Below are 11,600 nucleotides of genomic sequence, written 5' to 3'. Positions count from 1 at the left end.
AGCATCCACTCCAGGACAATCCGAAGATTCCACCTGACCGGAGGAAAATCGAGGATGAAACCCCGAATTACAGAAAAAAGGAGACACCAAGGTGGCAGAGCTGGCCCGATTATTGAGGGCAAACTCCGCTAAAGGCAAAAAAGCAACCCAATCATCCTGATCTGCAGACACAAAACACCTCAAATAAGTCTCCAAAGTCTGATTCGTCCGCTCGGTCTGGCCATTAGTCTGAGGATGGAAAGCAGACGAGAAAGACAAATCTATGCCCATCCTAGCACAGAATGCCCGCCAAAATCTAGACACGAATTGGGTTCCTCTGTCAGAAACGATATTCTCCGGAATACCATGCAAACGAACCACATTTTGAAAAAACAGAGGAACCAACTCGGAAGAAGAAGGCAACTTAGGCAGGGGAACCAAATGGACCATCTTCGAGAAACGGTCACACACCACCCAGATGACAGACATCTTCTGAGAAACAGGAAGATCCGAAATAAAATCCATCGAGATGTGCGTCCAAGGCCTCTTCGGGATAGGCAAGGGCAACAACAATCCACTAGCCCGAGAACAACAAGGCTTGGCCCGAGCACAAACGTCACAAGACTGCACAAAGCCTCGTACATCTCGTGACAGGGAAGGCCACCAGAAGGACCTTGCCACCAAATCCCTGGTACCAAAGATTCCAGGATGACCTGCCAACGCAGAAGAATGAACCTCAGAAATGACTTTACTGGTCCAATCATCAGGAACAAACAGTCTACCAGGTGGGCAACGATCAGGTCTATCCGCCTGAAAATCCTGCAAGGCCCGCCGCAGGTCTGGAGAAACGGCAGACAATATCACTCCATCCTTAAGGATACCTGTAGGTTCAGAATTACCAGGGGAGTCAGGCTCAAAACTCCTAGAAAGGGCATCCGCCTTAACATTCTTAGAACCCGGTAGGTATGACACCACAAAATTAAACCGAGAGAAAAACAACGACCAGCGCGCCTGTCTAGGATTCAGGCGTCTGGCGGACTCAAGATAAATTAAATTTTTGTGGTCGGTCAATACCACCACCTGATGTCTAGCCCCCTCAAGCCAATGACGCCACTCCTCAAAAGCCCACTTCATGGCCAAAAGCTCCCGATTCCCAATATCATAATTCCGCTCGGCGGGCTAAAATTTACGAGAAAAAAAAGCACAAGGTTTCATCACGGAGCAGTCGGAACTTCTTTGCGACAAAACCGCCCCAGCTCCGATTTCAGAAGCGTCGACCTCAACCTGAAAAGGAAGAGCAACATCAGGCTGACGCAACACAGGGGCGGAAGAAAAGCGGCGCTTAAGCTCCCGAAAGGCCTCCACAGCAGCAGGAGACCAATCAGCCACATCAGCACCCTTCTTAGTCAAATCAGTCAATGGTTTAACAACATCAGAAAAAACAGCAATAAATCGACGATAAAAGTTAGCAAAGCCCAAAAATTTCTGAAGACTCTTAAGAGAAGAGGGTTGCGTCCAATCACAAATAGCCCGAACCTTGACAGGATCCATCTCGATGGAAGAGGGGGAAAAAATGTATCCCAAGAAGGAAATCTTTTGAACCCCAAAAACGCACTTAGAACCCTTCACACACAAGGAATTAGACCGCAAAACCTGAAAAACCCTCCTGACCTGCTGGACATGAGAGTCCCAGTCATCCGAAAAAATCAGAATATCATCCAGATACACGATCATAAATTTATCCAAATAATCACGGAAAATGTCATGCATAAAGGACTGAAAGACTGAAGGGGCATTTGAAAGGCCAAAAGGCATCACCAAATACTCAAAGTGGCCCTCGGGCGTATTAAATGCGGTTTTCCACTCATCCCCCTGCTTAATTCGCACCAAATTATACGCCCCACGGAGATCTATCTTAGAGAACCACTTGGCCCCCTTTATGCGAGCAAACAAATCAGTCAGCAGTGGCAGCGGATATTGATATTTAACCGTGATCTTATTCAAAAGCCGATAATCAATACACGGCCTCAAAGAGCCATCTTTCTTAGACACAAAGAAAAAACCGGCTCCTAAGGGAGATGACGAAGGACGAATATGTCCCTTTTCCAAGGACTCCTTTATATATTCTCGCATAGCAGCATGTTCAGGCACAGACAGATTAAATAAACGACCCTTAGGGTATTTACTACCCGGAATCAAATCTATGGCACAATCGCACTCCCGGTGCGGAGGTAATGAACCAAGCTTAGGTTCTTCAAAAACGTCACGATAGTCAGACAAGAATTCAGGAATCTCAGAGGGAATAGATGACGAAATGGAAACCAAAGGTACGTCCCCATGCATCCCCTTACATCCCCAGCTTAACACAGACATAGCGTTCCAGTCGAGGACTGGGTTATGAGATTGCAGCCATGGCAATCCAAGCACCAACACATCATGTAGATTATACAGCACAAGAAAGCGAACAATCTCCTGATGATCCGGATTAATTCGCATAGTTACTTGTGTCCAGTATTGTGGTTTATTACTAGCCAATGGGGTGGAGTCAATCCCCTTCAGAGGTATAGGAGTTTCAAGAGGCTCTAAATCATACCCACAGCGTTTGGCAAAGGACCAATCCATAAGACTCAAAGCGGCGCCAGAGTCGACATAGGCATCCGTGGTAATAGATGATAAAGAACAAATCAGGGTCACAGATAGAATAAACTTAGACTGAAAAGTGCCAATTGAAACTGACTTATCAAGCTTCTTAGTACGCTTAGAGCATGCTGATATAACATGAGTTGAATCACCACAATAAAAGCACAACCCATTTTTTCGTCTAAAATTCTGCCGTTCGCTTCTGGACAGAATTCTATCACATTGCATATTCTCTGGCGTCTTCTCAGTAGACACCGCCAAATGGTGCACAGGTTTGCGCTCCCGCAGACGTCTATCGATCTGGATAGCCATTGTCATGGACTCATTCAGACCCGCAGGCACAGGGAACCCCACCATAACATCCTTAACGGCATCAGAGAGACCCTCTCTGAAATTCGCCGCCAGGGCGCACTCATTCCACTGAGTAAGCACAGACCATTTACGGAATTTTTGGCAGTATATTTCAACTTCATCTTGCCCCTGAGATAGGGACATCAAGGCTTTTTCCGCCTGAAGCTCTAAATGAGGTTCCTCATAAAGCAACCCCAAGGCCAGAAAAAACGCATCCACATTGAGCAACGCAGGATCCCCTGGAGCCAATGCAAAAGCCCAATCTTGAGGGTCGCCCCGGAGCAAGGAAATCACAATCCTGACCTGCTGAGCAGGATCTCCAGCAGAGCGAGATTTCAGGGACAAAAACAACTTGCAATTATTTTTGAAATTTTGAAAGCAAGATCTATTCCCCGAGAAAAATTCAGGCAAAGGAATTCTAGGTTCAGATATAGGAACATGAACAACAAAATCTTGTAAATTTTGAACTTTCGTGGTGAGATTATTCAAACCTGCAGCTAAACTCTGAATATCCATTTTAAACAGGTGAACACAGAGCCATTCCAGGATTAGAAGGAGAGAGAGAGAGGAAGGCTGCAATATAGGCAGACTTGCAAGTGATTCAATTGAAAGCACACTCAGAACTGAAGGAAAAAAAAAAAAAAAAAAATTTTTCAGCAGACTTCTTTTTTCTCTCCTTTCTCTGCCAATTAATTTAACCCTTTGTGGGCCGGTCAAACTGTTGTGGTTCTCAATGGCAAGAGAGCATAGCCCAGCATACATAGGAACTAGCTCTTGGAAGGATGGAAACTTAAACTGACCATGAACTAAACCTGCCGCACAACTAACAGTAGCCGGGTAGCGTAGCCTGCGTTTTATCCCTAGACGCCCAGCGCCGGCCGGAGGACTAACTAATCCTGGCAGAGGAAAATATAGTCCTGGCTCACCTCTAGAGAAATTTTCCCGAAAGGCAGACAGAGGCCCCCACATATATTGGCGGTGATTTAAGATGAAAATGACAAACGTAGTATGAAAATAGGTTTAGCAAAATCGAGGTCCGCTTACTAGATAGCAGGAAGACAGAAAGGGTACTTTCATGGTCAGCTGAAAACCCTATCAATACACCATCCTGAAATTACTTTAAGACTCTAGTATTAACTCATAACATCAGAGTGGCAATTTCAGATCACAAGAGCTTTCCAGACACAGAAACGAAACTGCAGCTGTGAACTGGAACAAAATGCAAAAAACAAACAAGGACAAAAGTCCGACTTAGCTGGGAGTTGTCTGGTAGCAGGAACATGCACAGAAAGGCTTCTGATTACAATGTTGACTGGCATGGAAGTGACAGAGGAGCAAGGTTAAATAGCGACTCCCACATCCTGATGGGAACAGGTGAACAGAGGGGATGATGCACACAAGTTCAATTCCACCAGTGGCCACCGGGGGAGCCCAAAATCCAATTTCACAACAGTTAGGGTTAGGGCTAGGTTTAGGGTTAGGCTACTTTCACACTAGCGTTTTTTGGCTTCCGTCGCAATGCGTCGGAGAAAAAACGCATCCTGCAAAAGTGCTTGCGGGATGCGTTTTTTCTCCATTGGCTTGCATTAGCGATGCATTGCGACGGATTACCACATGTTGCATCCGTCGTGCGACGGATGCGTCGTGCTTTGGCGGACCGTCGGCACAAAAAAAGCTACATGTAACTTTTTTGTGCGACGTGTCCGCCATTTCCGACCGTGCATGCGCGGCCGGAACTCCGCCCCCGCCTCCCCTCATAATGGGGCAGCGGATGTGTTGAAAAAACAGCATCCGCTGCACCCGTTGTGCGGCGCTTACAACGCTAGCGTCGGTACGTCGGCCCGGCAAACTGCGATGGGCCGAGTACGACGCTAGTGTGAAAGTAGCCTTAGGCTTCTATCACACTTGCGTCGGTACGGGGCGGTCGCAATGCGTCGGCCCGACGTACCGACGCACGTTGTGAAAATTGTGCACAACGTGGGCAGCGGATGCAGTTTTTCAACGCATCCGCTGCCCAGTCTATGTCCTGGGGAGGAGGGGGCAGAGTTACGGCCACGCATGCGCGGAAATGGCGGACGCGACGTACAAAAAAAAGGTTACATTGAACTTTTTTTGTGACGACGGGGCTAAAGTTATGGTTAGGGTTGGGGCTAAAGTTAGGGTTAGGGTTGGGGCTAAAGTTAGGGTTAGAGTTGGGATTAGGGTTTGGATTAGGGTTGGGATTAGGGTTACGTTTGGGATTAGGGTTAGGGGTGTGTTGGATTTAGGGTTTTGATTAGGGTTATGGTTAGGGTTGAGATTAGGGCTGTTTTGGGGTTAGGGTTGTGATTATCGTTAGGGTTGTGATTAGGATTATGGATCGGGTTGAGATTAGGGTTAGGGGTGTGTTGGAGTTAGGGTTGGAGTTATAATTTGGGGGTTTCCACTGTTTAGGTACATCAGGGGGGTCTCCAAACACGACAGCCAATTTTGCGCTAAAAAAGTCAAATGGTGCTCCCTCCCTTCTGAGCTCTGCTGTGCGCCCAAACAGTGGTTTACCCCCACATATGGGGCATCAGCGTACTCGGGATAAATTGGACAACAACTTTTGGGGTCCAATTTCTCCTGTTACCCTTGTGAAAATAAAAACTTGGGGGCTAAAAATCTTTTTTGTGGGAAAAAAAAATATTTTTTTTATTTTCACTACTCTGCATTATAAACTTCTGTGAAGCACTTGAGCATTCAAAGTTCTCACCACATATCTAGATAAGTTCCGTAGGGGGTCTAGTTTCCAAAATTTGGTCACTTGTGGGGGGTTTCTACTGTTTAGGTACATCAGGGGCTCTGCAAACGCAACATAACACCCACAGACAATTCTATCAAAGTCTGAATTCCAAAATGGCGCTCCTTCTCTTCCGAGCTCTGCCGTGCGCCCAAACAGTGGTTTACCCCCACATATTGGGTACCAGCATACTCAGGACAAATTGGACAACAACTTTTGGGATCCAATTTCTCTTGTTACCCTTGTGAAAATAAAAATTTGGGGGCTAAAAAAATCTTTTTTGTGGGAAAAAAAAATATTTTTTATTTTCACTACTATGCATTATAAACTTCTGTGAAGCACTTGGGCATTCAAAGTTCTCACCACATATCTAGATAAGTTCCTTGGGGGGTCTATTTTCCAAAATGGGGTCACTTGTTGGGAGTTTCTACTGTTTAGGTACATTAGGGGTCTGCAAACGCAACATAACGCCCGCAGACAATTCTATCAAAGTCTGCATTCCAAAATGGCGCTCCTTCCCTTCCGAGCTCTGCCGTGCGCCCAAGCAGTGGTTTACCCCACATATGGGGTACCAGCATACTCAGGACAAATTGGACAACAACTTTTGGGGTCCAATTTCTCTTGTTACCCTTGTGAAAATAAAAACTTGGGGGCTAAAATATCTTTATTGTTAAAAAAAATATATTTTTTATTTTCACGACTCTGCATTATAAACTTCTGTGATGCACTTGGGCATTCAAAGTTCTCACTACACATCTAGATAAGTTCCATGGGGGGTCTAGTTTCCAAAATGGGGTCACTTTTGGGGGGTTTCTACTGTTTAGGCACATCAGGGGCTCTCCAAACGCGACATGGCTTCCGATCTCAATTCCAGTCAATTTTGCATTGAAAAGTCAAATGGCGCTCCTTTGCTTCCGAGCTCAGCCATGCACCCAAACAGTGGTTTACCCCCACATACGGGGTGTCGGCGTACTCAAGACAAATTGTACAACAACTTCTGGTATCCATTTTCTCCTGTTACCCTTGGTAAAATAAAAATTTGGAGGCAAAAAGATCATTTTTGTAGAAAAAATGCGATTTTTTTATTTTCACGGCTCTACGTTATAAACTTCTGTGAAGCACCTGGGGGTTTAAAGTGCTCACTGTTATGGTTCTCAATGGCAAGAGAACATAGCCCAGCATACATAGGAACTAGCTCTTGGAAGGATGGAAACTTAAACTGACCATGAACTAAACCTGCCGCACAACTAACAGTAGCCGGGTAGCGTAGCCTGCGTTTTATCCCTAGACGCCCAGCGCCGGCCGGAGGACTAACTAATCCTGGCAGAGGAAAATATAGTCCTGGCTCACCTCTAGAGAAATTTCCCCGAAAGGCAGACAGAGGCCCCCACATATATTGGCGGTGATTTAAGATGAAAATGACAAACGTAGTATGAAAATAGGTTTAGCAAAATCGAGGTCCGCTTACTAGATAGCAGGAAGACAGAAAGGGTACTTTCATGGTCAGCTGAAAACCCTATCAATACACCATCCTGAAATTACTTTAAGACTCTAGTATTAACTCATAACATCAGAGTGGCAATTTCAGATCACAAGAGCTTTCCAGACACAGAAACGAAACTGCAGCTGTGAACTGGAACAAAATGCAAAAAACAAACAAGGACAAAAGTCCGACTTAGCTGGAAGTTGTCTGGTAGCAGGAACATGCACAGAAAGGCTTCTGATTACAATGTTGACCGGCATGGAAGTGACAGAGGAGCAAGGTTAAATAGCGACTCCCACATCCTGATGGGAACAGGTGAACAGAGGGGATGATGCACACAAGTTCAATTCCACCAGTGGCCACCGGGGGAGCCCAAAATCCAATTTCACAACAGCTCACCACACATCTAGATAAGTTCCTTAAGGGGTCTAGTTTCCAAAATGGTGTCATTTGTGGGGGGTCTCCACTGTTTAGGCACATCAGCGGCTCTCCAAACGTGACATGGCGTCCGATCTCAATTCCAGCCAATTCTACATTGAAAAAGTAAAACGACACTCCTTCTCTTCCAAGCTCTGCGGTGCGCCCAAACAGTGGTTTACCCCCACATATGGGGTATTGACGTATTCAGGAGAAATTGCACAACAACTTTTTGTTGTCTAATTTCTCCTGTTACCCTTGTGAAAATAAAAATTTGGGGGCAAAAAGATCATTTTTGTAGAAAAAATGCGATTTTTTATTTTCACGGCTTTACGTCATAAACTTCTGTGAAGCACTTGGGGGTTCAAAGTGCTCACCGAATATCTAGATAAGTTCCTTAAGGGGTCTAGTTTCCAAAATGATATCACTTGTGGGGGGTTTCCACTGTTTAGGCACATCAGGGGCTCTCCAAACGCAACATGGCATCCAATCTCAATTCCAGCCAATTCTGCATTGAAAAAGTCAAACGGTGCTCCTTCACTTCCAAGCTCTGCGGTGCGCCCAAACAGTGGTTTACCTCCACATATGGGGTATCGGCGTACTCAGGAAAAATTGCACAACAAAATTTGTGGTTAAATTTCTGTTTTTGTGAAAATTAAAAAAAATGGTTCTGAAGTAAAATGTTTGCAAAAAAAAGTTAAATGTTCATTTTTTTCTTCCACATTGTTTCAGTTCCTGTGAAGTACGTAAAGGGTTAATAAACTTCTTGAATGTGGTTTTGAGCAGCTTGAGGGGTGCAGTTTTTAGAATGGTGTCACACTTGGTTATTTTCTATCATATAGACCCCTCAAAATGACTTCAAATGAGATGTGGTCCCTAAAAAAAAATGGTGTTGTAAAAATGAGAAATTGCTGGTCAACTTTTAACCCTTATAACTCCCTAACAAAAAAAAAAATTGTTTCCAAAATTGTGCTAATGTAAAGTAGACATGTGGGAAATGTTATTTATTAACTATTTTTTGTGACATATCTCTCTGATTTAAGGGCATAAAAATACAAAGTTTGAAAATTGCAAAATTTTAAAAATTTTCGCCATATTTCCATTTTTTTCATAAATAATCGCAAGTAATATCGAAGAAATGTTACCACTAACTTGAAGTACAATATGTCACGAAAAAACAATCTCAGAATCAGTGGGATCCGATAAAGCGTTCCAGAGTTATAACCTCTTAAAGTGACACTGGTCAGAATTGTAAAAATTGGCTCGGTCATTAAGTACCAAATTGGCTCTGTCACTAAGGGGTTAATGAATAGAGGCCTATTTGTCTTATTTATCAGTAATCCTGATTCAAGATGCATGGTATGAGCGATGTACCCACTATATACCCAAACATCAGGAAGTTGTATGAAGCCATTTAACTGAGCTTGTTACAGGAAAGTATTTAGCTGCTTGATGCATGTAACATTTCTCTGTAAGTTGCATTAACTGTTTACCTATATTTTGGATGATTTTTGACATTAATTATCTGGTTGCTATAAACAGTATTTATTGTTGTGCTGTATACAATGTGTATCTGAACACTCTATACAATACTCAAATAACAATATTTATCTGGTTGACATACCTACTATATACAGTCATGGTTGAAAGTGTTGACACCTTGTAATTGTTCCAGAAAATGAAATATTTCTCCCAGAAAATGATTGCAATTACAAGTGTTTTCTTATACATATGTCTATTTCCTTTTTGTGTATTGGAACAATACAAAACAAAACAGAGAAAAAAAAGACAACTTGGACATAATTTTACACAAAACCTCTAAAATGGGCCAGTCAAAACAGTTGGCACCCTCAACTTAATATTAGGTTGCACACCCTTTGGAATAAATAACTGCAACCGATCATTTCCTAGGACCATCAACAAGCTTCTTACACCTCTCAACTGGAATTTGTGACCACTCTTCTTTTGCAAATTGCTCCAGGTCTCTCATATGTGAAGGGTGCCTTCTTCCGACTACAATTTTAAGATCTTTCCACAGCTGTTCGATGGGGTTTAGATCTGGACTCTCCAGCGCTTTTTTTTTCAGCAATTTCTTGGTGCTTCTTCAAGAATGTCATGCTGGAAGACCCATAACCTAGGACGCGAACCCTCTTTTCTGACACTAGTGACACTGGGCACAAGATGAACTATGGCCTTTTTGCATGTAATCACTTCAATGGGTCTTACACACGAAACAGACGTAGTTTATCTTTCCTCTCCCTGCATGCCTCCTTGACCTGCACGTCCATTTAATTTTTCGATGACACTTAAGGTGAAATAAAGGACTTTTCTTCTTTGAATATTAATTCTACATGTGATTTATTCATGTAGAGCACCGCATACCCGTTGACCATTCTGCTGTATCTCAGAAACCAAGGGATCATTCATCTGCAAGTGTGACACAGGTGCTCCTCCGGTCCAGTTCTACTTTTCCTCTTTAAGAATAGATTATTCATAATAATGTAGAAATAATGCAAATAGACACTATAAAAACTGAATCCGCAAACTTTGTTAAAAAAATCTGTCGGTTTCAAAATGTTTGGCCACTACTGTAGGTTATGAGTTCTTTTGTCTGGAGGAAAAGTATTAGAAGAGATCACAAGCAAATCTTTTTAACCCCTTTCCAACGTTGGGCGTAATAGTACGCCCACATAGGACTCCCCTTAACGCCGGAGCCCGCACCTTTTCAGGCACATGACAACTGATCTGTACAGTTGACATATGCCCGTAACAGCAGCGGGTGGAATCGCAATCCACCTGTGGCTTTTAACTTTTAATCCCGCCCATCGGTGACCCGTCACATGATCGCGGGTCACCGATGGGTTGGCATGACAACCAGAGGTCTGACGTAGACCTCTATGGTTGTCATTGCTGGACTGCTATGAGCGCCACCCCATGGTCGGAGCTCATAGCAAGTGAGCAATTCTACTACACACAGGCAATCTGATCATCGCCTGTGTATAGCAGAGCTGATCAAAGTCCTGCAGCTTCTGATCTCCCATGGAGACTATTGTAGCATGCCAAAAGTAAAAAAAAATGTTTTTAAAAATATAAAAAAATATGAAAGTTCAAATCACCCCCCATTCAAAATAAAACAATAGAAAAAATATTATTTCTGCTTAGCATAGTCATGTTGTTTCCATGTGTTATTAGGATGGTATTTCGTTTTATTTCCACACTATGCAGCCATGTTATTTTTGCACTGTCTGAGACTATTTAAAGTTTTTGATAGTGATGGTTCCATAGTCGTATAGCCAAGTTCTTGAGACTGGATTGTGCTGCCATTTCTACACTGTATGGCATTACTATTTGTCAGTGCTGTTTCTGAAAGGTTCTACATTATGGCACAAATATGTGGACAGTGCATGGTACTGTTTTTTACTCACTGTATAGCCAAGTTCTTTAGGCACTGTATGACACTAATATTTGAACAGTGATTGAACCTGTAAAAAAGTGCATATAAAACTTGTTCCATTGTTTTTAATAAAAAATCAAAAAAGTGTTGTTGTTCAATCACATTTTGTTTCAATGCTGCTAACAAATCTGCTTCAATATGATGTGACAAGAGTTTATCCAGGACTATTTTTTTGCCTAAAAGCTAACAGGCCAGTAGTTGCTACTCTTCTGTCTGTTGAGCCTGGTGCCTGTGATGAACCCATACCTCGTCACTCAGCCTGAAGTCACTATTATGCCACAAGGATCACGTAATGTGGTCTTCCCACTTTCACCAATGTACGTTTCCATACACCCTGAGGACATATAAGGTGAGCTTGGTGCAGTTTTATACAGACACCCCCTCTCCTTACAAGCCCAGGGAGACAATAGGGAGTGAGAGGATGTGGCCCACAAAGTCACTGACGTGGCACCACACTCGCTCACAACCCTGACAGGCTGAGAGACCCCTTTCACTAGCACCAATGAAACAGAGAA

Source organism: Ranitomeya variabilis, chromosome 8 (assembly GCF_051348905.1).
Source record: "Ranitomeya variabilis isolate aRanVar5 chromosome 8, aRanVar5.hap1, whole genome shotgun sequence".
Lineage (NCBI taxonomy): Eukaryota > Metazoa > Chordata > Amphibia > Anura > Dendrobatidae > Ranitomeya > Ranitomeya variabilis.
This window is presented reverse-complemented; position numbering follows the sequence as displayed.